Here is a 27,385-nt window from a genome sequence, read left to right as displayed (position 1 = left end):
TTATCACCATTGATATTTAAGATATTTTCTGTAATATTTCACCTGGCTTCATAATAATTATATATTTATGATATTGCAACTAGTTTTATGTTTTGTGTTCTTGTATCGTCCAAACTGCGTATTTGTTGATTTGCTTCTTATCATCACTGCCCCCCTTCTTCTGGCAGTGAAACTGTTTGGGTTGAGCGGGTTTATACCTGCAAACAAATTTTTAAGCATAACTAATAAAAGTTACTTTTTAATGGATTTGTGAATTATATATTGGATATTTGAGTGCCCTCAAAAAAGAGTTTTTTTCTTTTCTTCTCCATTTACATGTAATAATGTCTCTGCTTGTGATTGTATACTGATGCTGAATCAGTGCTTTTCCTTTGCTTATGCTGTGTAGGGGAGGAGGGGAGTAAGAGGTGAATTAGACTCAACAGGGAGGGATCTGCAAAAGATCCTTCTGCCCCACAAGCTGGCAGCTAAAAAATATTGGCAGACACTACAGGGTTAGTGCCAGTGGTGTGTGAATGGAGGTTAGTCCACATGGCAGATAACTTAACCAAGTAAAGATTTATTAACCAGGTAGATAAAAACAAGAATAGGTAAACACAGGGTTAACAGAAGGTACATGTTACCAGGAATCTCCAGTTGCAGCCAGGAGTGTTTGTAGGGTTGCTGGTGCTTTTGGTGCGCCAGGTATGCACACGCTGTTGCAGCTATATTATCAGTGTTATGTAATATACTGTGCGGTAGTGGCACAGTGGATGTATAGGGTCTCATTAGCACAGTGGATATCTAGGGTCTCATTCCGGGAGGTACTCAGGGGCACAACAGAGGAGAAAGACGCAGCAGGAAGCCGCGCATGTGCAGAAGGCGCAAGTCTGAGTTCGCACCTCCAGCAACAAAGCCGCTCTGGGTTCTAGTGTCTGGCGGTGTTGGCAGGTAAGCAGAAGCAGTACAGAGCATCCCTCTAGCAAAAAAACCCACCCTTTACAAGAGCATTGGGGCTAATTATATAATCCTGATATGCTGTTTAATTGCAATAGAAAGTCCCAAAAGCTATGTGTTATTGGAACTTGATAAATACCATACTGGTCTATGGGAATCACAACCATCTCCTCTTTTCCTGTTGGAAATATGTGTACAGATGGGGATTTGGCAGAGTTAATGTACACACCAGCAGAATGTGTGATTCGCCCAAAGATTAGTGCAGTGTAGCTTGACCAGGAAGTTTGTTTTCTTGAGCAAATAATTGTACAGCCGTACTCACTGTTAAAGTGGTTGAAGAGCATGAAACGTTGTTTATAGTGGAGCGGGGTTCAGACAGATCACCAGCCGGTGACTGTCTCTTGGATGCAGTAGCGGTGCGGCTGCTGGAATAGCGGAATTTCGGTAATAGGTTGCAGGTCCCAGGAGCTAAGGGGGAGACGTCTGTCTCCCACTATATCCCTTAAACATAGTAGCAAATTGGCACCGTGCATGCGCAGTAGTAGGGTCCGGTGGCCATCTTGGTAGGGGAATGTAGTGCCATCCCTGGACGAGCCATATTGGAGACAGCGCATTAGCACTGTAGAATTTGCAAATAAACCTTTTAATATATTCCTTCCTATTAACCTCTAAGATTCACCTGCCTAGAACCTCTAAGACAAAACCCTGCCTAAAACCTCTAAACAGAACGCTAATTGCGTACACAGTTTAACCGCAAATAAAGACAGGAGTGGAATCTGTGTTTCCAATGCACAAGTATTATTCAGGTAAAAGTACAATCAGTTACACGCAATCTATACATACACAAGTTAGGCGTAAAAGGAAATAATACAGACCCAAGTACGGTTATACATACGCTGCGCCTCTGGACCCAGAGATAGACTTCTGACTAGATATCCTCAGTTCACCCAAAATTCAGCATGAACTAGCAAACCAGTGTTCGGACACATGTATTTATTCCCCCCCAGACTGAAACAGGACAAAGGGGGAACTTCCTGCTGATCTCATTGGTTCCCAGAGGAGAAGCATATGTAACGACACATTTAACAGGTTGTTTCAAATAGACTTTCCCTGCCTCTAACAGCCGGAGTCTTTCTCGTAACGCCTCCTGTAACATTCCATCAACTAAACATTTTGTTGCTTGTAAGTTCTGCGATCCGTAACTTGAGTTTGCATGATGCGATCTCTCCACCGATAACACCGGGATTCTGTAAAAAGCGTACGCATCAGAACGAAACCAAACACACCTTGCTTATCATGTATAATACCTTAGATATCATAAACCTCTATTTCTTAGCATTTAAACTAACTTAACCAACTTGAATCATACAATTTGATGCTAATGGAACCTTGTGTGTGTTATGTTCTGGGTTGTTTGTGGACCCGGGGTGGTAGCAGGAGCGATCACAGAAGCAGATTTGTAAATAAAACTAGGATTTTTAATAAGTGCTTGAGTAGACATATAATGTGGCAGTAAATAAAAGTCCAGGAAAATATAAATGTGCACAAGAGTTCTGTGGTGGGAGCAAAAGGGTTAATGTCCAGGTAGAAACAATTAGAGCTGTCCAGGTGTGCAAGTAGTGAAACTGAAAATAATCAAGCCAGGTTTGCAGGTAGTGAACTGAAAATAATCAAGCCAGGTTTGCAGGTAGTGAACTGAAGTGCAGGATGTCAGCAGGCTCAGGCACTCAGGTATGGGCAAGGGTGGTGGAGGTAGCGGGGTAGTCCAGTGGGAACTAGGAGCTGACAGGCAGACTGGCAAACAGGAACAGGAAAGCACAGAGAACTCCCTCTCAGCTAGGCTGAGATACACGTTGCACTGGCAAAGAAGGAAGGCACTGACCCTTCCTAAATACCCCATGCCGTGCTGTTACTGGCTGGAGGGAACATGTGACTCACCAGGATTGGCCAGCCGCATCACATGGCCAGAAGGCAAGATGGCGGCGCCCATGCCAAATGGAACGGAGACGCCGCCAGGCCTCACCAGCGCAGAGTGACAACAGGGCCGCACAACAACATGCACAGCCAAAGCCCCCCGCCAGACAGCAGCTCCGCCACCAGACAGCCCGCGCCACAACGACCTCACAGGTAACACCCACCTAGCTCCATGCTGAAATACCCTGGCCGTGACAGTACACTCACCAGGCTTCTCCGGATGGGCAGAATGGAATCTCCTGATGAGCGTGGGAGCGTGGACATCACGAGCATTGGTCCAGTAACGTTCCTCTGGACCGTAACCTTTCCAGTCCAACAAATACTGAAGATGACCTCTGCGCAGACGAGAGTCCAAGATCTGGGCAACTTCAAACTCAACTCCTCTCTCCGTCTGGACTCGAGGAGAAGCAGGTAGAGCATTATGGAACTTATTCAGGACTAGTAAGGAAACATGGAAGGAATTGGGAATTTTTAGGTATGGGGGTAACTTTAAACGGTAGGCCACTGGATTAATGACTTCTGTTATGGTGAAGGGACCGATGAAGCGGGGTGCGAATTTCATAGACGGAACTCTTAGACGAAGGTTCCGAGTAGACAACCAGACCTGGTTTCCTACTTGCATGCGTGGAACTATTCTACGCTTCTTATCGGCCTGGGTCTTATAGCGAGAGGATGCTTCAACAAATCAGACCGTACTTGAGTCCAGATGGCAGCAAAATTCCGCACCGTGTCCTCCACGGCCGGAACATCGAAAACAGGCAGGCTTCGGAATTCGGGAACACGAGGATGAAGGCCATATACAACCTGAAATGGCGTTTGGTTAGTTGACGAGTGGTAGGAAGCATTATGTGCAAACTCTCTCGGTGGAGCCGTTGCTTTGCGGATGGTAGGCCGTGGAAAAGTTTAACTTCACTTGAAGAACAGAACACAAAGCCCTCCAGAATTTTGCAGTAAACTGCACACCACGGTCAGAGACAATTTCAGCAGGAAGGCCATGTAGACGAAATATGTGTTGGACAAACAACTGTGCCAGTTCAGGGGCAGAAGGTAACTTCTTCAACGGTATATAGTGGACCATCTTAGAAAATCGGTCTATTACAACCCTGATAGTGTTGAAACCTTGAGAGACTGGCAGGTCTGTGACGAAATCCATGGAGAGATGCGTCCATGGACGTGATGGAGTAGGTAATGGAAGCAATTCCCCAGCTGGAGCTTGTCGTGATGATTTATGCTGGGCACAGGAGGAGCAGGAAGAGATAAACTCCATTATATCTGCCTTCATAGAAGGCCACCAATAGTGTCTTTTCAGGAACTCCAAGGTCTTCCGAGTGCCTGAGTGCCCTGCAAAGCGAGAGGAATGTGCCCAAGTTAGAAGCTGCTTCCTTAATTCCGGGGCCACAAATGATTTTCCCGTAGGAGGCTGAAGTTGTAATGCGGCGAAAACTCTTGATTCCAAGACAGGGGTATTGCTTTGATTTGCAGATTGATCATCACAGAGGAGAGATCTCGATAGGGCATCAGCCTTCTGATTAAGTGCTCCAGACCGGAAGGTCAGGGTGAACTGAAACCTGGCAAAGAATGTTGCCCAGCGGGCCAAACGAGGACTCACACATTGGAGGTTTTTGAGAAATAGGAGATTTCTATGGTCCGTAAATACAGTAAATGGAAACTTGGCGCCTTCTAGCAAATATCTCCATTCCTTCAACGCCAACTTTACAGCTAGTAGTTCTTGCTCACCTATGGCGTAGTTCCTTTCGGCAGGAGAGAATTTTTTAGAAAAGAACCCACACGGATGGATTCGGTTGTCCTCATAACGTTGAGACAAGACTGCTCCCACAGCTTCAGATGATGCATCTACTTCCAACAAAAAAGGCCGGTCCAGATCGGGTTGTCGAAGAACTGGTGCTGAGATAAAGGCCTGTTTTAGAAGATGAAAGGCAGACTCTGCCTCAGGTGACCATTGGCAGGATTAGCACCTTTGCGAGTCAAGGCTGTAATGGGAGCCAGCAGTGTAGAAAATCCCTTAATGAAGCGTCTATAATAATTTGCGAAGCCCAACAATCTCTGGATGGCCTTCAGCGTTTGAGGTCGGGCCCAATCCAGAATTGCCTGTACCTTCTTGGGCTCCATTTCTAAACTGGAGCCAGATATTACATAGCCGAGAAAAGGTACACTGGGCACTCCAAAGACGCACTTCTCCAGTTTGCAGTAAAGGTGGTTTTCTCTCAAACGGGTCAAAACTTCTTTAACATGTTCTTGATGTTTAGCCACAGAGGGTGAAAAAATCAGTACGTCATCCAGATAGACAACAACCGAAACATATAACAGATCCCGGAAAATCTCATTAACGCAACTTTGAAAGACAGCAGGGGCGTTACACAATCCAAAAGGCATTACTAAATACTCGAAATGTCCATCTCTGGTATTAAAAGCGGTCTTCCATTCATCGCCAGCTCGGATACGAATGAGGTTGTAAGCCCCTCTTAGATCTAATTTCGAAAAAATGACAGAGCCCTTGACCCTATCAAACAACTCAGTAATCAGGGGAAGAGGGTATCGATTCTTTACAGTAATGTCATTAAGGCCTCGATAATCGATACATGGTCTTAGACCACCGTCCTTCTTGCCAACGAAGAAAAACCCAGCTCCGGCAGGTGAAGTAGAGGGGCGAATGAACCCCTTTGCCAGGTTGTCCCGGATGTATTCGGTCATGGCTTGAGTCTCAGGCAAGGACAGCGGATAGATACGACCACGAGCTGGTATCTTATCAGGTATCAATTCAATTGGACAGTCCCATTCCCTATGAGGGGGTAAGATATTTGCTTGTTGTTCAGAGAAAACGTCGGCGAACATCTGATATTCCTTGAGAATGGCAGAAGAAACTAATGGAACTGTCTTTCTCACAGGTCGAATTTTTGGAAGACAGGATTTCTGACAGTCCATACCCCATGACAGAATCTGCATAGAACTCCAATCAATCCTGGGATTATGTTGACGTAACCAGGGTAGACCAAGAACAATTCTTGAGAGGCCTCTGATATCGCCAGGAATTTTAAGGACTCAGAATGAAGTGCCCCAATTCGGACCAATACTGGTTGAGTCTCTTTGGTGACTATCCCGTTAGTTAGAGGGCGTCCGTCTATAGAGGTCAGAGAGATGACATGGTTGAGAGACAAACAAGGAATCTGAAATTTATCTATGAAACTAGACGTTATGAAATTTCCGGCTGCTCCCGAGTCGAGTAGAGCAGTAGCAAAGACAGGTTTGGGTTTAAGATCCAAGGCTAGGGTATTCGTGAAATCTTTAATTTTTGGAGACGGGTTCATAACTCCTAACTTGATGTCTCCAGGGTCAGTTAGGATTTGGCATTTCCCGGTTTACGGGGGCAGGAGATCAGCAGGTGACCGGACTCTCCGCAGTACAGACAGAGGTTCTTTTGCATTCTTCTCTGACGTTCTTCTTTAGAGAGGTGTGTATGATTCACCTGCATAGGCTCCTCTCCAGTAGGGGAAGGAATGGGACGGGTAGAAATGGAGGGGGTAAATGACCTTTGCCGGTCAGTTCTGTTTTTTTCAGCCTGACGTTCCCTGAAGCGTAGGTCAACTTTGATACACAACGAAATCATGTCATTCAGATTAGTAGGAAGCTCTCGAGTGACTAGATCGTCCTTTAGTCGGTCTGACAACCCATGCCAGAAGGTCGAGGTGAGGGCTTCCTCATTCCATTTGAGCTCTGATACTAAAATTTGAAATTGCACGGCATATTGACTGACAGGACGGACCCCTTGTCTCAGTGTCATGATGTTTGATGATGCTGATACAGTACGCCCAGGTTCATCGAAAATCCTCCTGAAGGATGACACAAAGCCTGCGTAATTATCCAGCAGCGGATCTGAGCGCTCCCAGAGTGGGGAAGCCCATTCCAAGGCCTGGCCGGATAACAGAGAGACTATATAAGCCACTTTAGTTCTTGCAGTTAGAAAGTTGTCAGGCTGCAGGGTAAAATGTATGTCACACTGATTTAGGAATCCTCGGCAGAGTTTAGGATTGCCGTCAAATTTATTTGGTAAAGGAAGACGCAAGCGGGGAGATGATCTGCCTCCTGTATTCCCAGACGCTGATGCGGATGTAGATGCTGGTACTTCAGGGGTAGAAAAGGAAGTTTGCAAACTATCCTGTCACTTGGACATCTCTTGCAGAAATTTAGCCATCTGATTCTGCACGTTTTCCAGATTTTCTAAACGACCAGAAATGCACCTGAACAAATCCACTCCTGACTCCTGATCCGTGACCGGCTCCATGTGGCCAGTGCAAACTGTTATGTTCTGGGTTGTTTGTGGACCCGGGGTGGTAGCAGGAGCGATCACAGAAGCAGATTTGTAAATAAAACTAGGATTTTTAATAAGTGCTTGAGTAGACATATAATGTGGCAGTAAATAAAAGTCCAGAAAAATATAAATGTGCACAAGAGTTCTGTGGTGGGAGCAAAAGGGTTAATGTCCAGGTAGAAACAATTAGAGCTGTCCAGGTGTGCAAGTAGTGAAACTGAAAATAATCAAACCAGGTTTGCAGGTAGTGAAACTGAAAATAATCAAGCCAGGTTTGCAGGTAGTGAACTGAAGTGCAGGATGTCAGCAGGCTCAAGCACTCAGGTATGGGCAAGGGTGGTGGAGGTAGCGGGGTAGTCCAGTGGGAACTAGGAGCTGACAGGCAGACTGGCAGACAGCGAATTCACAGGAACAGGAAAGCACAGAGAACTCCCTCTCAGCTAGGCTGAGATACACGTTGCACTGGCAAAGAAGGAAGCCACTGACCCTTCCTAAATACACCATGCCGTGCTGTTACTGGCCGGAGGGAACATGTGACTCACCAGGATTGGCCAGCCGCATCACATGGCCAGAAGGCAAGATGGTGGCGCCCATGCCAAACGGAACGGAGACGCCACCAGGCCTCACCAGCGCAGAGTGACAACAGGGCCGCACAACAATGCGCGCAGCCAAAGCCCCCCGCCAGACACCAGCTCCGCCACCAGACAGCCCACGCTACAACGACCTCACAGGTAACACCCGCCTAGCGCCATGCTGAAATACCCTGGCCGTGACAGTGTGCGAATATGTAGTGTGTGAGTATTCGGGGTTTGATATAAGGACGCTAGTTATTAATGGGTGAGATTTAAGTGCATAATTTCTCATACACGAAGTGAACATCCAGCAGTGTGGATGGCTGAGGGTTGTAGTTCTACATGCCCTCCTTCAGCAGGCCCCCACCTGTTGTGTGTTCAAAGGAAAACAAAACCTCTTTCGTTCTCACAGACTCTTGTGTGAAATGCAAATGTATTACCACCTCAAGCTGTGGAATTTGGGGCCATCCTGTCTAGGATTCAGACAAATCCAATTGTGTAGATATTATATTACAATTGCCACAACTATACTTTATCTGCATCCAGGGATTCCCAATTTGTATGTAAAAATACCCATTGTCTCTTCTTATTTACTTTTACTCAGAAAGCTTGTTTTTCCAGTTGCCCTTGGTAGGTTAACAAAAACATTGCCATCTGTTCTTAGCTCCTAAGTTATAACTTGAATTGACGCTGACCACAAAAATGGTGTCTTGCGATCTCATTTCCAAAATGGAGTCTTACGGCCTTTCGCAAGATAGCGTCGCGGCGATTAAATTTTAAACTGAACTTGTCTCAGCCAATTATTCAGCTTCGACAGTCCACCCTTTGATAGCAAACAACATGCTATCACAATCTGCTATAAAAATTTATTTTGGGCTTACATTCACATATTATTTAGTGTTATCATGGGATGGCACAAGGTGGTTCTTAATCCATCAACAATGTGTCTCTAGGCGGGGGCATAAAACTACTATTATACGCACACCGCGGATCTTGGGAGATCATGTGACAGATGTGGGGATGCACCAGTCTTATAACTGTAGTTTTGAAGAGGAATTTGAGACTTTACATTGTCTGGGTGTTCTATAAATAACATTTCAATAATATTTTCTATGCATGTCTAAATATTATACATTTAAATGATGGTACTTCCTAGCTCAGGGTTGTAGTGCAGCTCTGTATCTACCTCGGTATACATATTATCATTTCTGACCACCATTATAGTTTCATTCCTTTGTTTCACTCTGTTTTCACATTTTCCACACTTCAACACAATAGGAACACACCGGACGCATATGCCAATTACTATGATGACAATCAGTATAAGGATCAAGAATTTGCCTACGCTGGCGACCACTTCCTGGACCCACTCTCCTAGACCCGAGAACCATTTCACTGGGTTCAGCCATGACACCCATCCTTCTATCTTTTCCCCTGCTTCAGCCACTGATGCGTTATGGTTCTTACGAAATTCCCACTTTAGCTGCAGAATCTCATCCATCTTCTGGTCTATCACCTCCTTAGGGTCGCTGGTATCATTGGTGACATAAGTGCAACACTTTACTCCAAATTGGGTGGCTAACGTTACGCAATACCCTCCAGTAACAGCAGTTAAATAATTCAACACTAGCCTGTGTTGCACTAGTTCTTTCTTGTACGCTTGCAATTCTCTCCCTGTGTACCTGAATGTGTCATCGTACATCTCGGTGATATTATCTATTAATTTAGCAGGTTCCTGGATATATCTAAAATTTAATGTACCCTTAGCAATCCTGGTGGGATCCAGGGCGACTAAAACTTGGAAACCAGTTGTCTCACTGATTAACTGAGCGGCTTTATGCATATCACCAGGTATCATATTTCTCTTGCCTCTGTGTTCATATTGTGTGTGAAGATATGGTGACGGTGTGTTTTTATTTATACCCAGCATTTCAACATGTGTGAGGGTCATAACTTTTGGAAGTATTTTTCCCAAATAACATAACAATTACAATACTAAAATTGGTCAGAAACTCCCCTGATTGGCATTGCACTCCTCCTGACTCCACTCCATCAGCTCCGCCATCAGCTCACATCTCCTTTATCGGTCCCCCATCACAGACACTGAGTATCCCCAAACAGATCATCATGACAAAAACTCTGGAAAGAAAAAGAACTAGGATGACCACAGCAGACCACTCCATTGCTGGAAGCACTGATCTACACATTTCTTTAGCTCAGATATCTCACTATCACCTTTTTAATCCTTCCGGCACAAGCTCGCAATCGACAGGTCCACGTTATCGGCCTTGTCTCTGCCTTGTATCTCCACCGGTTGGTTAACCTCCCTATAGTGAGTGGAATGGACCCACGTATCTTCCCCGGCCACCCTATGAGGATGCTGTATCATCAGATACGAACCTTTCCACCGATCAGTCAAACAACCTGAGCTAAAAAAATTTTGGATCATAACAAATTCTTCCAGATTTTGACATCATGACAGTTTGCATTAGACATGTTAGTTAATAACACTTTCAATTTCGGTTATTCTCATTCATCTTCGTGAGACCCTGCACAGTAACCTCATTATCATATTTTCACATGAGGCTGCCTGTTTGGACAGTATCTCAAAGGGGGGCAAATAAAGGAAAAGACAATCTGGGATAATCTCAGTGTTGTTACCCATCATCTTACACATGTTCTTGGAAACGTCCCCTATAAAATAAGTCCCCCTATCATTTTTAATAATTCTAGGGATATAGTATCTGCATATCCTGCAATTAAATCTTGTTATCAATAGCTACTGCTCTAAATAATGCCTGTGCCACTGGGTTGGATAGTATTCCGAGTAGTCGACCTCAGCGTGGCATGGCTGCCGTTTATCCTTAGCAACCTTGTGTCCTATGAGTGGGAGATAAAGCAAAACAGTTTAATATCATTTAAACATGACCCAAAATACAACAATAAATCATCCACATTTTTCATTAGAACAGATCCATTGATAGGTTGAAAAGATTGTAAACAGTCATATAAGGCCTGGGAGAAGATACTGGGGTTACCTATGAACCCATGGGAAACTCGTGTTCCTGTGTGGTGTTCTTCACTTTGCAGTACTTACTTATGTGTCCCACTTGGTGACAGTTAAAACATAATTTTGAACGGGGTGGATGAAAAGATTGTTGTGGGATTTGAGCAAGAGGGAAAGGTGGTGGGTATGGGTAAGGATATTGTGGGGGATATGAGTATGGGACCTGTGGTTGTGTATAATATGTGGGGTAAGGATGTGTTTGCTGTGGTGTGGGATTGGTGAGGACATGTAATTGTTCAGGTGCAGGTGTGTGTGTGGGTGCAGGTGTGTCGGTTGGCTGTGATGTTAACGTCATTCTCTCCAGAGCTTGTATACTGACAGCCATTAATTTTTCGCTCTGGGTCTCCCTCTTTTTTGAGATGTTTTTGTCATGTTCTATGGCAGACTCTATGAGGTTATCTATTGTAAGTCCCCGCCAGCCAGGCTGTGAGGTCTGAACCCAAGTCTTTAAATCGTCTTTCAGACCGTCCATGAGTACCGTGACTATCATTCCCCTGTGGTGAGTGCTATCTTTAATATCTTCTATCCCAGTGTACTGGGTGATAGCCTGCAGAGCCCGGTCGCAATATTCTTCTGCAGTTTCACTCTCTTTTTGTTTGATTGTGAAGATTTTGTTCCAGTTAACTACTACTGGAAAATATACACCCAATTGAGTCACAATGCGGGAAATGTTACCTTGGTTTACTTGGTCTGTTAAGGGAACGTCGCCATCCAATACACAGTCCGTGATAAATTTTGTCACGTCGGTATAGTGTGGCAGGCAGGCCCTTAACACCACACGCCAATCTTTATTAGTGGGCTCATGAGAACTACCCAAATTTCTCAAAAATCTTTGACATTTGGCTAGTTCCTTTTTGGGATTGGGGAAATCATTTATGATGGAATTCAGTTCTGCTCTTGTCCATGGACAATGCATTACTACTTCCCTCGTGGGCACTACACCGTTTGCATCTGCATTTCCATTTGGAACAGTTATTGTCCGAATGGGATGCAGACCGGCAGCGTTGCTATCTTTGACCTGGTTACCTGGCTGGGAGTTTAATCTGCTGCTGCTACGTATGGTATTAACAACTTCCTCAATGGGTACCGAGTGTATTAACACTTCCCTTGCTGTTACCGATGGAGATGGCGGCACCACCCGTGATTGTGGTGATGCAGCATCTATCATTTGTACAGCCTGGGAAATGGCAGACATTACAATAGGCTCATCTTCTACATCATAAACATTTTCTTTATGGTTACTTAAGAGGGGGTACAAATTACTTGTTACATTTTTAATGGTATTTTTGGTAACCGTACTTGCACCTCCATCCACATAAGGTGGGGGAGGTGAGCGTGAACTGCTGGCAATACTCTCCACGACGCTACTTTGTCGCCCGTGCGCGCCAATTTGCGGCTCGCCCGTATTGCAACTCAGCGTCGCGGATGTATTTTCTGGCAATGCGTTCGCAACGCTAGTTTGCGTCTTTTGCACATTTTTAAGCCAAGCATCCCCTTCATGCTGCCATATTTTTAAACATTCAAAATACTTAATCTTTTTCTCTCGGGATTGCACCATACTGATGTGATCCTGGACATTATCTAACACATTTTTGTCAAAACTACCAATTCTGGGAAACGGTCTAACACTCTTTCTCGTCATATTAAACCATATATCACAATACCTTATTGCATAAGTACTGTACTTAGTATGCATAATACGACGGGCTGATCCAATCGGAGCCTCCATTAGCAGCACATCATTGCTTAACATTTCTACCGTTTGCGTGGCTCCCATTTTGAGACAACTCCTACGCTTTTCAATAAAAATTTAAACTGGTGAAAGACAATCAAGATACTTTCACTTACCTGTGAACGATTTAAGTCGGCGGCGCCCACACACCTGGATAAGATTTCGTAAGGCCACTTCCACACCTAGATAAGTTTTGAAACAGGCAACTTCCAGACCCGGATAAGCTTTAGTAAGGTAACTTCCAAACCTATGAGAGTTTGTATGTCGGCCACTCTCACGCACCTCTATACAAAGACAACATGTACACCTGCTACTGTGTTTAGAACGGTAAAGCTGCTTACCGAGCGACTAGGCTAACCCTTGCACCTAGCCCTTAAGGATCATACGGTACCCTTAACTTTAGGGAATAAATTACCCCTACCAACAATACACACACTGTTACACACTTTTTCTCTGCGCAGAAAATAAACGTTTAACCCAGATATTGGTAGATAGAAAAAAATGTAAACCTCAATGGCTTTGTTCAAACACGTGGCAGCAGAACCGGAAATGCGTATACGCTTATTGTGCGACCGGCCGCATACACAATTATGCGACTACCACACAAGCGTATAATGACTTTTTAACTGCGTATGCAAAAATGCGTCTCAGCCGCATACTCAATACTGCGGCACCCCTCTAAAGGTAAGGTTCTATCAACAGAGAAAAAAAAACTTTTTTTTTCCTCTCTTGTCCCTGGATTCTGATCAGCGCTTCCTCTACACAATAACCGGCAGTACGCTCTCAGCAACACTGTGGTAATGAAAGACTAATGCGTCTCTCAAAAGGCGCCTCCACCCTTTTGCTGAGAGAGAACTGACCGAGTGTTATCGTGTATCAGATAGTGTGATAAACCGATGAGCCCCCACTGTAGAATTTGTAAATAAACCTTTTAATATATTCCTTCCTATAAACCTCTAAGATTCACCTGCCTAGAACCTCTAAGACAAAACCCTGCCTAAAACCTCTAAACAGAACGCTAATTGCGTACGCAGTTTAACCGCAAATAAAGACAGGAGTGGAATCTGTGTTTCCAATGCACAAGTATTATTCAGGTAAAAGTACAGTCAGTTACACGCAATCTATACATACACAAGTTAGGCGTAAAAGGAAATAATACAGACCCAAATACGGTTATACATACCCTGCGCCTCTGGACCCAGAGATAGACTTCTGACTAGATATCCTCAGTTCACCCAAAATTCAGCATGAACTGGCAAACCAGTGTTCGGACACATGTATTTATTCCCCCCCAGACTGAAACAGGACAAAGGGGGAACTTCCTGCTGATCTCATTGGTTCCCAGAGGAGAAGCATATGTAACAACACATTTAACAGGTTGTTTCAAATAGACTTTCCCTGCCTCTAACAGCCGGAGTCTTTCTGGTAACGCCTCCTGTAACATTCCATCAACTAAACATTTTGTTGCTTGTAAGTTCTGCGATCCGTAACTTGAGTTTGCATGATGCGATCTCTCCACCGATAACACCGGGATTCTGTAAAAAGCGTACACATCAGAACGAAACCAAACACACCTTGCTTATCATGTATAATACCTTAGATATCAAAAACCTCTATTTCTTAGCATTTAAACTAACTTAACCAACTTGAATCATACAATTTGATGCTAATGGAACCTTGTGTGCGAATATGTAGTGTGTGAGTATTCGGGGTTTGATATAAGGACGCTAGTTATTAATGGGTGAGATTTAAGTGCATAATTTCTCATACACGAAGTGAACATCCAGCAGTGTGGATGGCTGAGGGTTGTAGTTCTACATGCCCTCTGTCAGCAGGCCCCCACCTGTTGTGTGTTCAAAGGAAAACAAAACCGCTTTTGTTCTCACAGACTCTTGTGTGAAATGCAAATGTATTACCACCTCAAGCTGTGGAATTTGGGGCCATCCTGTCTAGGATTCAGACAAATCCAATTGTGTAGATATTATATTACAATTGCCACAACTATACTTTATCTGCATCCAGGGATTCCCAATTTGTATGTAAAAATACCCATTGTCTCTTATTTACTTTTACTCAGAAAGCTTGTTTTTCCAGTTGCCCTTGGTAGGTTAACAAAAACATTGCCATCTGTTCTTAGCTCCTGAGTTATAACTTGAATTGACGCTGACCACAAAAATGGTGTCTTGCGATCTCATTTCCAAAATGGAGTCTTGCGGCCATTCGCAAGATGGCGTCGCCGCGATTAAATGTTAAACTGAACTTGTCTCAGCCAATTATTCAGCTTCGACAGCACTCTCCTAGTCTAACACCTGTACGGTAAGCAGGAGATATTTGTGATATCTCCTGTGTTACCAAGGTAATAAATAGGTCCATAACTATATTTTGTGAATACCATAAAGAAATTAAGGTTTCCACGTGTATTAGAGACAATAATTGATGAGTAGGTCCCTTAGTCTTGTTCTCAACAAAAAGTTATAGAGTGTATATCTCTCTTTATAGCTATTAAATTCTACCAATAGACATTTTTCTGTATTTTTAACTTTGTGTGGGTTACTAAACCTGAAGTTAAAAGTTACATACTCATAATCAGTTTTAGACTAAGCCAAAAGTGTTCACCATCCTCTGAACCCATTCTGCTTCTTACCAATAGGCAGGTGCTGTCTAACCAAATCCTTATAAAACGATCCAATGGGAATTTTTTTTAAATCTGGGAATAATCCCAAGAAATGAGAGACAACTGACAACTATGACTTAAGGCTCAGTCCTTTTTTGCCATCTGTTCCCGGGTTCAAACAACTTGAAAATGCCTAGAAGACCTTGATGTTTGCTAAATAATGATTAACACGATTGTTCTAGATTTAAGATGAAAATAGCACAAGAAAAAATTAACAAAATGATTTTCACTTAAAAAAAAAAAAATATGAAACAGAAAATAATGCAAATTGCCTGTAATAACAAGATTCTCAGGAATAATGTGTAGAAATATATAGATGTACTGATTACAAGCAAAACAGCTTTTAAACATGCTTTTTGACATAGTATATTCATTCAATTCATCTCATCTGCCAGACAGTGGTTAGATGTAAAATGGACTTTCTTTTTAAAATATTTATTGAACTGTTAGTTTTCAATGTACAATGTAAGAGGATATTATTAAGTAAGTCATGTTTTAGTAATGGGGAAGCAATTGAAGAAGCATTAAAGATGAGTAACATATCAAAGATCTGGATAACAGCATCCAGAGTATTTATTTTCATGCAGCAGCTTATTGTTATCTCTAGTGTATGGTGGTGTCATCAGGGATCTCTTACAGTTGCATTTTGTCAATTTTTACCCATTATGTGTAATATTTTGTGTTTCAAGAAATTTCCATAAGTACCATGCAAAAAGGTGACCTCTGGAAGCTTCACTGTTTTTTGTGATTCCTGTTCTGCAGAAAGGAAAATGAGATGCACTGAACCAAGAGTGCTTTTATCCATGGAAAACATTGTTTATACAGTTACTTGTATTTACTTGCAGTTTAGACCAAAAGGGCTTTATGGCGAAATACTACATCATTTTTAAGACTTTTTAGATGACAATGAGTAATTTGAATTGGATTTTAGAGGATATGAAGAACCAGTGTTGGCGTTTGAGGAGTGGTGCCTTGGATGTGTAGTGACAAGAGAGGTGCTGTAGATCCACTTGCTTAGCCTCTGCAACTCTTTTCTCTCCACATCCACCACCTATCTTTTTTAATAGCTCTTTAAATGTCTCTACTTCTGAATCTGACACATCTGCCCTCGTCTCCCTCTATCTATTGGGGTTCCTGAAGTATGTGCCTTCTGTCCCCACTACCACCTCTATGCAGATGACAGCCAAATGTACCTCTCCACATCTGACCACTGTCATTATCTTTTATCCCAGTTGTCCATCTGCCACCCCCATCTGGAAGTCTCAATGCTACCTAATGTCCACCAGTTAGGTCCCACACAGAGGACAATATCACAATCGTCTCAGTCCCCTTCCCCTATGTCTGCTTATTTGGGGTAATCCTTGATTTTTTCTTCAATTTTACTCCACACTTCCAGTCTCTCCAGCTGTCATGTTGTCACTCTTTAAAACATTGTCATAATGCACCCCTATTTCTACAATATACACTCTCTTGCTCTGTAAGATCTGCCTCTGACTTGTGCCTCTGATTACCATATGCTGCTCACTCTATGTAACTCCCTACCCAAGCATGCCGTATTCTGATACTAGTCCCCATGGGATCTACTCCTTACCACTAGCTTCTATTGTCTCATCATTGTCCTCTCCTTATAGATTGGGACAGATAGCACCCTCTCTACCCTATGTCTTATGTCTGCGCCTTTTCCATTCAATCTCATATACTCTTGTTAGATTATATATCTTGTTTCGTATGTTAGAAGTGAACATACAAGAACTTTGAAATAGTGCGCAATTAAAACCACAGTGCAGCAAAAATCATGTGTAAAAAGTGTATATCCACTTATACATTCCAAATAACACAGTATAAAAGAAAATATTCCACACAATACAAGGCGCTCTGTGATTACCACATTTTCTCAGTACTGTATATCATAATAAGACAAAACACTATAGTGAAAGCAACCAAAATATATAATTGCAATAATCACCAAGTATTTGTAAAGGTAGTAGTGGTCAAACTTTGAATTGACCATAAAGCCCAGACAGGTCCCACTTTGAAGGTTTCCACTGTTTGACAACCTGTAGAAACAATGTATCCCTTCCCTTACGCCTCGGTCGTATAACATGCTTATCTAACTTTGTCTATTATTTCTGCGCCTTGTATTGTGTGGAAGATTTTCTTTAATATTGTTTCATATGTTGTTATATCAACTATCCAGCACTGCAGTTTTGTGGTGTAATTATGATGTTATTACAGGTTGAGTCTCCCATATCCAAAATGCTTGGGACCAGGGGTATTTTGGATAACGGAATATTCCGTATTTTGGAATATTTGCATATCATAATGAAATATCTTGGGAATGAGACCCCAGTATACACACACAATGCATGTATGTGTTATATACACCTTATACACACCGCCTGCAGGTAATTTTATACAATATTTTCAATCATTTTGAGGCTCAAGCAAAGTTTGTGTACAGAAATGAAATTCATTTATGTTTCATATTCATACACACCTTATACACACAGCCTGAAGGTAATTTTATACAATATTTTTAATAATTTGTGCCTTTGACAAAGTTTGTGTACATTGAACCATCACAAATCAAAGGCTTCATTAGTCTCAGTCATGCCAAAATGATTCCGTATTTCAGAATATTTGGATATGGGAGACTCAACCTGTAGTTTATTTTTTAAAACATTTATTTATTTATTTATTTGTTTTTGCTGTGTTTTTTTTCTAAATGTAAACTGGATCATATCAATCACAATAATTGCTGTTTTTGGATTTGTCCAAAGAAACAGAAAATCTCACTTTTTCACATATCCTAATGTGATATGAGCATACCACCTTTATCACACTTTTGTATCTTTTTCTAGGCTTGTCATGAAGGATTTCAGGTGCAATTAGCAATTCAAAGTCAAATACATGTTATCGTTGGCATCTTTGTATGCAGCTTCTGTGCAAAAATATGTAAAAGCAGCAGGAGGCATCTGTGGTTGAGTGACGCCCACTGCATGGTTTTGTGATCTGCTGCTGTGTCAGAGGTGCTGGAGAGACACTGTCTAGGATGCCCAAAGCTCACAGCCTGTGAGCTTTGGGCACCCTGTATGCAGCACGGTGCTGCTGGGTGTGGTAGAGAGGATCATGGCTGTTGAAACTATATCGGCCGGGTGCACGTCACCCTCAGCCAATAAGAATCAGCCTGATTTTATTGGCTAGCGCTGCACGTGTGACAGACATGGCTTCAGCACAGCAAACAATAAAAATCAGTCTGATATATAATGGCTGCTGCTGGATATCACCACATTCTACCGGTTGATTGTCCGCAGTTGACCAGTTGATCAAATTGACACTTTGACCACCCCTGCCCTAAAGTGTCTGGAGGCTTAAGAAACCCCCAAGCTCCTGGCCATTCATTGAACATTTCCATACCAGCACTTCTAAATTTCCTCTTCAACCACTGACTATACCTATGTTCTTATTGCTATGTCAATGAGTTCTTCTTATGAAGTGTGTTTTTACAGAAGAATCTATCCTATTCTGACTGAATGCTTTTATCTACTCGCAATAATAAATACAACTGTAATTTTGTAATACATTAATTGGGTCAGCGACAAATCTATCATGATTTTTTAATATGGGAATATTATAGCGCTGCCTCTCGTACTTTTTCTATAGTATAGATATGACTCCCTTACCCCTCTGCCTTGACTATGGTGTGTGTTTACAGATGTGTCCACATACATCTATCCTCCGTACACTACAAGTCGTGCTACACATAACGTGGGAGCTCCGTGTGACTCGGTAGCACCAAGCGTATTGTTGTGCGACTTTTAGCTTCAAAGGCATCATATTCGCACAGTGATGCTTCTGCTGATTAAAATGATATGCATCATGCCTATGTTATGTGTGCAACTGCAGGTGTATCTGCATTCGAAACACCACGTTATAGCCGCTGGCACTGTAACATAGCATTTTGTATGCAGATACAGCCGCAGTAGCCATAGTCACTGAGGACATAGGGCTCTTTTTATTAACATTATTTTTACTAAAATAAAGTGAAAAAGGGTGTTTTCACACCCTTTTCACATTATTTTAGTATCACCTAAAGTTACTAAAGGGCAATTGGAGTAGAATTCGTAAAATTCTACTCCAAGCCCTAATTATCACTTATTTTTAGTAATCAGATCACATTTACCATAATTGTAATGGGAAATGTGATCTGGCCAAAGTTACTAAAAATAAATTGTGAAAATTACCGGGGAAAGCCCTTTGATAATAACGCCACCTGGAGGTGGCGTTATCCAGGGTCTCCCCCAGTTACTGAACTCCTGCTCCGCTCTAACAGGCAGAACAGAGCCCGGAGCCGGCCCCAGTGATCAGCTGTGTGGTCTGAAAACTTCCCAGAGTCCAGGACCAGTGATCGGTGCTCAGGTGATGTCCTCCCTCCGGTCAGCTTGTCTCCCATCCTGCACTGGGGCCCGGTCGTCACCTGACCGGGTCCCAGTACAGGATGGGATGTCAGCTGACCGGAGCCATGGAGGACATCACCGGAGCACCGATCACCGGAGGTAAGTGTAATTAAGGGAAGGGGGTCATGGAGGGGTCGCGATCGTGGGGGACTGGGCTTAGCGGCGGACGGTCAGCACGTGCACGGGCACTTGTCACGTTTCTTTTTTTTTAAATACCGTGATAAGGCTGCGTAGAGGATTTGCAGGGACATAGCTTTATCGCAAGCTCTGTCCCTGCAAGGGATTTTTAGTAAATCCCTGTGATATTGCCTGAATTCGCAATATAATAATATCACACTACAATCTGCATTCTAAATGCGGATTGTAGTAAATAGAGCCCATAGTGACTGTAGACTTCGTAATTGCATCCCGAAAAGACAATGTTCAAAAATGATTTCTATGACAGAGAAGCCATCAAGGTTGCCTAAATTCGGCTGGATGATTAACAGTTGTGTCAGAAGTTGAACTTTGTAGTCTAAATGATTCAGCTATGTTTTCAAAAATCTAGCATTGGGTTATACCATGAGAACCTCCTTCCAAAAGTGAAGTATTGTAGTGATATTGTTAAGTTATGCCATAGTTGTAGGAACCCTGATGATTTGTATTGCAGGGTTCTATAGGAAGATGTCGGTGTCCTACCTCCCAAATAATCACATGCTCACATTGCAACAGTTAGAAATTTGTGATAGCAGTAAAATTTTGTGCTGATTATTGTCATCACACCAAGATCTACTGGAATACAGTATCTGATAATGTGGACCCTGTGAGTACAACTGCCATTGCTGTTGCCATCGTTGTCCACCTTGATGGAAGTGGCTGCCGCACAACTTGGGGCAGGGGCTGGCTGGCAACTTTTAGCCTGGGGGGCAAATGCATGCAGGCGGCCCTGGCAGAGGAGTAGCGTGTAGCCAGGGTGCCCGAAAGAACGTGCGTGCTACGGCGCCCCCCCCCTCAGGAGAGGACACTCTTATGCAGGCCTCGAGTAGTGCCCTCAGTAGTGATCCCCCCTATGCAGTGCCCCTTGTGCCCCCAGTAGTAAGCCCCTTATATAGTGCCCCCAGTAGTGGTAACCCTTATGCAGTGCCCCTTAAATAGTGGCTCCAGTTGTAGTCTTCCCCCTATGCAGTACCCCCACTATTGCCCTTTATATAGAGCCCCCAGCAGTGGCCCTCGATACAGTGCCCCCAGTGGTAGTCCCCTCCCCCCTATGTAGTGCCCCTAGTAGTAGTCCCCTCCCCCCTATGCAATGCCCCTAGTAGTAGTCCCCTTGTAGTTCCCCTAGTAGTAGTCCCCCCCTGTAGTAGTACCCCCTTGTAGTGCCCCCAGTAGTAGTCCCCCCCTTGTAGTGCCCCCAGTAGTAGTAGTCCCCCCCTTGTAGTGCCCCCAGTAGTAGTAGTGCCCCCAGTAGTAGTCCCCACCCTTGTAGTGCCCCCAGTAGTAGTAGTTCCCCCCTTGTAGCGCCCCCAGTAGTAGTAGTCCCCCCCTTGTAGTGCCCCCAGTAGTAGTAGTCCCCCCCTTGTAGTGCCGCCAGTAGTAGTAGTCCCCGCCCTTGTAGCGCCCCCAGTAGTAGTAGTCCCCTCCTTTGTAGTGCCCCCAGTAGTGGTCTCCTCCTTATAGTGCCAGACCCCCCGCAGTAGACAAACATAATATAAAAAAAAAACCACTTACCTGACATCCGCTCCTGCTCCTGGTCCCGCCGCCGAGATCAGCTCCTCCATCCGCCGCTTTGCATTATGGGAGTGACGCGCGTCACTCCCATTACCCACTGCGGGAGCCGGAAGATGTCCGGCTCTGGCAGTGGGAGCAGCAGCCGATGAGAGTCTGTCTGACTCTCATCAGCTGCTAAAGCAAACACACAGCTGCCGGCTCCGTTGGCTGTGTGTTTGTGCTGTGTAGCGCTGACCGAACTCCGTCCGGTCAGCGCTACACACGCGGTGCAGTCTGTGTCACAGTGACACAGACTGCCCGCGGCCCACATGACGCTGCGGCCCGGGGGGCACATGGCACCCTGCCCCCCGGCCCAGCCCGCCATTGACTTGGGGAACAAACAAGTGTTGAGAGTCTATCTCCCGCAACGAGCCATTATGCCAAAGAAAAATACCGGCCACACACCATAGTGGTGGATAGCCTTATGAATGATTATGCAGCAGAAAAGGTAGAGTCTTCAACAGAACTGAAACAGGAAGGAGATTCGGTCAATGAAAATGGTTAAGGACAGTCATGTTTGCCAGCAGCTTATTGTCACTGTATTTCTATAACTACTAATTACTGTCTCCATCGTCTACTGTCTCTCCTCATACCTACGTACCACACAACGGCAATTGCCAATAGCTGCGTTTTAATAGGTAGCTAATAATGCTTCTACTTTGCAATAGTAACTCAAGTTACAATTATTATATCACTGTCTTATGTATCAATTGTTTACCACACCTCTTACATTGTAAGCTCATCTGGCCATTAATAAAAGAACAAGATAAATCCTCTTCATGGATTGGCCACACTCGCTCTAAAATCAAGCATTTGGAACCCCCCTCTACAAATCCTGCGTTTGCCCCTGACAGTACGTGTGATGAAGTAGCTAAAGCCCATGTTGAGTAGAACTATTTGCCTGTAACTCACTCCCAAATGATTTAATACTCTGGATTGCAGAATTAAATTGAACGTTTCCAAAGATGTTGATTGCCACATATATAAATGCAGAAACAGTGTGTTTTGAATTGAATAGTTGCTGCGGTAGGAGTGTAGCCACATACAGGGTTGTTTTCTATAGAACAGCACTACGACACTATTTATTTCCACATCCATAACATCTGTAGATCTGTGTTATGAAAATGCAATCTTTAACACAGAAGTGCATGAATTTGTCATAGGACAATCCAAAGGTCATTATTTTTTTTTTATTTAATACAAATTATTGTTGACATTCAGAATTATAATGAATGTTTTAACTATACAGATGTCCTGTCCATAGCTGACCACAGCTAAGGCACTTACAGTACATTGCTTTCCTTAAACCAGAATGATTATACTCAGATCTCACATTACAACTGGAATGCTCACTGCTCATGTTATACCATTTTTTCCCTACCACATTGTAATTATAATTTGACACTATAAAAGAGAACATATGTCACATTCAGTTCACGTAAAAAAAATTGTATATACAGTATATACTCAAGTACTAATGTGTATTTTTAACTATCAGACTCCAACACCTTTCTCATTTATCTGTTACGTAACTGATACATCCAACAATGGGGACACACATAGTGAAACCAGAGCTGCATGTATTTATCTTGTTCTCTTATTAGTGGCACCAGTACAGAAGGGTGTGCATGGCATTTACATGTCTGTGATACCTTCAGTGTGAGGCAAAATTGTAATGTGGTAGATATGTGATGTTCTTCTGATGCACTAAGATCTAGGCATCTAGCCATATAATGGACATTGTATATTGAGAGTCTCTTTATCTGTATCATGTTGGAGATGGAATGGGTATGTAATGCCGGCTGTCGGGATACCTTGCGGCCGCCGGCCTCATTGCTACATCCCGTTGGGGATTGTGCTGGAGATAAAGTGTAGTATGGCCATAACTTTACTGTTCTAATCTGTATGCTACTTGGCAGGATCCTAAAAAAATTGTTAACTATGGCTTGTTTACTTATTTCATCTGCTTTGCGTAGAAGAATGTAATTTGTAAACCTATTATTTGCTCTCCATATACAATCAAATGCCAATAAAATCTTTAAACCATACAAAATAACCTATGCACTCAATTGCATACGTCTACACATCATTCTTTCAAGATGAAAAAAACCCTATCCTAACCCGCTGTCTATCTCAGAGGCAGTTGACATCATTCCATGAGCAGGATATAAGGATCTCGCTGGCACCCATCATAGAGAGTAGCAAAACATGAGGAGCAAGCAGAAATCTTGACATAAAAAGGAAATATTTATTGTATGTCATAAAAGTAACCTGCAAAGATTCTGAAATAGGGAACAGTGTCCTTGTAATACTGCATACAGCATATAACTCACAATAAGCTTCTGTTGTGTCATATGGCTGCCTAATGAGAGAGACAGCTTGCTTATTTAACACTCAAATGCTTTACTTAAGTTGGGTACACACTTGTCAATATATATTGTTTGTTCTGTCGACGAACCATATATATTAGTAGTGCATCGGTGGGTGTGTACACCCGATATGTCTGTGAATGATGTAGTTCACAGACATATCAGGTCGACCCTACAGCACAGACGATGCCGATATAGCCGTACATCTGGGTGTGTGTACCCAGTACCCACCAACTGCCCATATATTGGCCGCAGGGACAGCCGAAATTGACATCACCACTGGTCGGGCAAATTTAAATGCCTGCCCCGTTGTGATGTCTGGACAGACATATTTAGCGGCTGATTGATAATTGTATATAGCTTAACAAATTGGCTGCTCGGCTGGCATAATGGCCAGTCGACCACTGGCTCGGGTAAGTGTGTATCCACCATTAGAATCTATATATATATGTGCATAACTATGTATTTGTAAATATGTATGACTGTATGTATGTGTATATGTGTGTGACTATGTGCAAGATGTACTAATGGCAAAATGCGGTCAAAACTTCTGGTTTGACCGCATTTCCCATATGTATCAAGCTCTGGAGAGCAAAACTTTCTGGAGCTTGTACCCGATAGGACACGCCTTCTATAAATGGTGTTGCCTATAGAAACCTTGGGCTTCTTTCCACATAACTCCCCAAAAGGGATCCAATAGGATCCCTCTGAAAAGCCCCCACAGCCATGTATGTGCAGTAACACTTCCGGATCATAAACCCGGTAGTCCTCACATCACAAAGGACAGCTTTTATCGGAATAGCTGTCCTTGAGTAAATAATCACAAATCTTCATGCATACGCCGTTAATAAACACCACTGCATACATTAAGTGTCGGGCTGTATCACATACCATATACGATTCTTGATACATCCCGCCATATGTATATATGCATATCCCTTCAACCACTACAAGTTTTGGCGGGACTGTTCTGTATCTCAGGGGGAAAGGTAGGGAGGTAACACTCTCACCTGCTTTGTGAGGAAATGATTTACACACCTCCAGTGTGACATGAAATGAGGGCGTGATGTGTGGCCATGCCCCCTTTTCATGTGTGCACGAAAACAGGATCCCCGTGTCCCACATGATGCTGTTTAGGGCCCTCCAGTCTTAAGTGCCCCGGGCCCCCCAAAGCCTTAATCCAGCTCTGGCAAACTCTGTCCCTGCATGCGATTTTTGATACATCCTTTTGATGTATTCATATACCGCATTGCAATATTGGGAAAATTTATCACAGCTATTCCGCATCTGAGATGCAGATTGTGATAAATATGCCTCAAAATTACTATGAAAATCAGAAATAGCTGTTATGTAAACAATCTCATATGAATGTCAAAATGACTATAACATGGGAAATTATTACAAAATTATGGATTTTACTCTGTGGGGTTTTGAAGAACAGTCCAAGGCCTCGGGTACTGTTTATGCGTTGTTGCACATAGCCTGTGATAAATATATAAACTATGCTGATCGCAGATTCCCGATTATCGGTAATCTGCGCACGCGCAGGACCCTTTCTGCGTGTGTGCAGAATGGGTCCTGCGTAGTCGCACGCAGACCCTTCAATGCCTCTGCCTGATTGACATTTAAGGGGCTGTGCGTGGGCGGCCGATGTTCCCGGAAATGGGGGCGTGTCTGCCTCATTTTCCGGGAGTGGCCAGCCCAGGATCTGAGTTGATCAATGCAGTGTCCTGGGCTTGCAAGCCGGCCAGCCTGAGTAAACTGAGGCTTACTCAGCTGGCCAAGGTTCGGCACTGTCCACCATTGCTGGTGATCCCAGCCTGCGACCTCCTGCTGCATTTGCATAATGGCCTGCGTGCAGCTTTGAAATTGCAATCCTTGCTGAATCAGGCCCTATAGTAGAAACATGTTCTACTCTTCCTGCCTCTTCTCAAGCTGCAAACTGAAAAAGCAGAGATGCAATGTCATTTCAGCTGACGTCTCTCTAATATTTCTTATATTATCATGAGTTCTATGTATTTACATCTTCCGGTAGTGCAGATTCAAACTATTCACTGAATAGTGATTAGCATTGCTTTTAAACTACCTAAATATTATTTTATTTCCTGATGTAATTTTGATGAGAGATTATCTGTGAAAGATCTGGTAATGAAAAGCTTATGTTGCATGCTGTTGGGTACATATTGTGCTGGGTTAGAATGGAAGGCACTGTACAAGAGGACCCTTTATATGTATTATCCCTCAGCTTTCATTGATAGATTACATATGGCGATGAACAGCACATTAGGTCCTGCATTCAAAGCTCTCATTTAAAATGCATTTGGTAGAGCAATTATTTGGCTGCTGCTGCTAATATGTTAAGCAATTAAATGTAGTTATCTCCTCCTTTGTTTTCTTTGTTTAGGTATTTATTTATGTGAATAAAGAGGGCGCTGGAAACTGCTCTGCAAGTCTTAACTGTTGCTGTTACCGGCACTGGGAAGGATAGCCAAGGAGATAGACTACAGACCTGCCACAGTGAATGCTGTAAGTTGACTGGGTCATGCTTAATAGTTTTTTACAGAATATCTGCTTTTGACAATTACTATAGCTCTTTTGATGTACGTAGAAAGTTACACACACGCAAACACACACGCATAATTATGTATATATGTGTGTATACATATATATATATAAAAAAAATTTTTTAAAGTGTATCTGTTGTCTACAGACAGTGTATGCAACCACTTAATGGACTGAGGCCACTATTCATGAGAATGTAATTGGTCAAATCATTAGACACTAGAAACGTCACAGAGTCTAGACAATTAATGGAGCGTACACACGGTCAGATTTGTCAGACTTGTCAGATTTGTCAGTTGAACGATTGAACGATTAAACGATTCGAACGATTTGAACGATTTTACCAAAGTTTTGAACGATTTGAACGATTGAACGATTTTTGACTGCATTAAAATGAATGGAATCGTCCAAGTCTGACTGCAAACCCATCAGATGTCAGATATCGTTATCTGACCATCGGGAACGCGCATCGTTGATCGTCCATCGTTCAGGCATGTCAGATATGAACGATTTTCCTTCAGATATGAACGACTGAACGATTTTTAAATCGTTATCGTTCATATCTGAAGGAAAAATCTGATCGTGTGTATTCACCATAATAGGCCAAACTTTGGTTCACTCTACAAAGTGGATTCATCCAACAGGGTACACTTTACATGATGAATAATAACTTCAGATATGAAACAGATTTTTTTTTAATTACCCCCTTCATGTTTCTCAGCCAGATGCAGGTTAGAGCCTCCTAATGTCATGATATAAAGCACATATGCTCATTTTATTTTAGTTGGGATTCCAAGTGTCAGTGTGAAATTGGTCTGGGACCCTTACAGGGGTATTCAATATGAAACGTTAACTTCACTGTCGAAGTTAACGTTTCATATCGGAGTTTTTACCTGCGTTAAAGTATCGGGCGCGCTCCCGCTTATACCCGTATTCAATATAAAATTAACGAAAACGGGAAACTCCGAA

At 43.0% G+C, this 27,385-nt stretch overlaps 1 protein-coding gene across 2 annotated transcripts in view; it reads left to right on the top strand.

Moving 5' to 3' along the window:
* ATXN1 (ataxin 1) overlaps nt 1–27,385 on the top strand; it is a 400,037-nt gene that overhangs the window by 282,840 nt on the left and 89,812 nt on the right. For both annotated transcript variants that reach the window (XM_088475948.1, XM_088475949.1), the window contains one exon: nt 26,259–26,380. The gene's annotated coding sequence lies outside the window, so the exon portion shown is untranslated. The remainder of the gene's footprint in view (nt 1–26,258; nt 26,381–27,385) is intronic.

This window comes from Taudactylus pleione, unplaced genomic scaffold (genome assembly GCF_031769625.1).
Source record: "Taudactylus pleione unplaced genomic scaffold, aTauple2 ptg000179l, whole genome shotgun sequence".
Classification (NCBI taxonomy): domain Eukaryota; kingdom Metazoa; phylum Chordata; class Amphibia; order Anura; family Myobatrachidae; genus Taudactylus; species Taudactylus pleione.
This window is presented reverse-complemented; position numbering and strand designations above follow the sequence as displayed.